The sequence below is a fragment of the Arachis duranensis genome, chromosome 9 (assembly GCF_000817695.3).
Source record: "Arachis duranensis cultivar V14167 chromosome 9, aradu.V14167.gnm2.J7QH, whole genome shotgun sequence".
Classification (NCBI taxonomy): domain Eukaryota; kingdom Viridiplantae; phylum Streptophyta; class Magnoliopsida; order Fabales; family Fabaceae; genus Arachis; species Arachis duranensis.
In genome coordinates, this window is record NC_029780.3 from 31202665 (window position 1) to 31203279 (window position 615).

The following is a 615-nucleotide window of genomic DNA, read 5'->3' on the forward strand; positions in this document are numbered from 1 at the left end:
TTGTGTGTTTTTCTGTGATTTCAGGTATTTTCTGGCTGAAATTGAGGGATCTGAGCAAAAATCTGATTCAGAGGCTAAAAAGGACTGCAGATGCTGTAGGATTCTGACCTCCCTGCACTCTAAGTGGATTTTCTGGATCTACAGAAGCCCAATTGGCGCGCTCTCAATTACGTTGGAAAGTAGACATCCTGGGCTTTTCATCAATGTATAATAGTCCATACTTTTCCTGAGATTTGATGGCCCAAACAGGCGTTCCAAGTCAGCTCAAGAATTCTGGCGTTTAACGCCGGAACTGGCACAAGAATGGGAGTTAAATTCCCAAACTGGCACAAAAGCTGGCGTTTAACTCCAAGAAAAGTCTCTACACATGAAAGCTTCAATGCTCAGCCCAAGAACACACCAAGTGGACCCGAAAGTGGATTTTTATGTCATTTACTTATTGTTGTAAACCTTAAGCTACTAGTTCTCTATAAATAGGACCTTTTGCTATTGTATTTTCATCTTGGTAGCTATCTTTGAGTAGTCTTATGCTATCTTAGATCATGGGGCTGGCCTCACGGCCATGCCTAGACCTTGTTCTTATGTATTTTCAACGGTGGAGTTTCTACACACCAT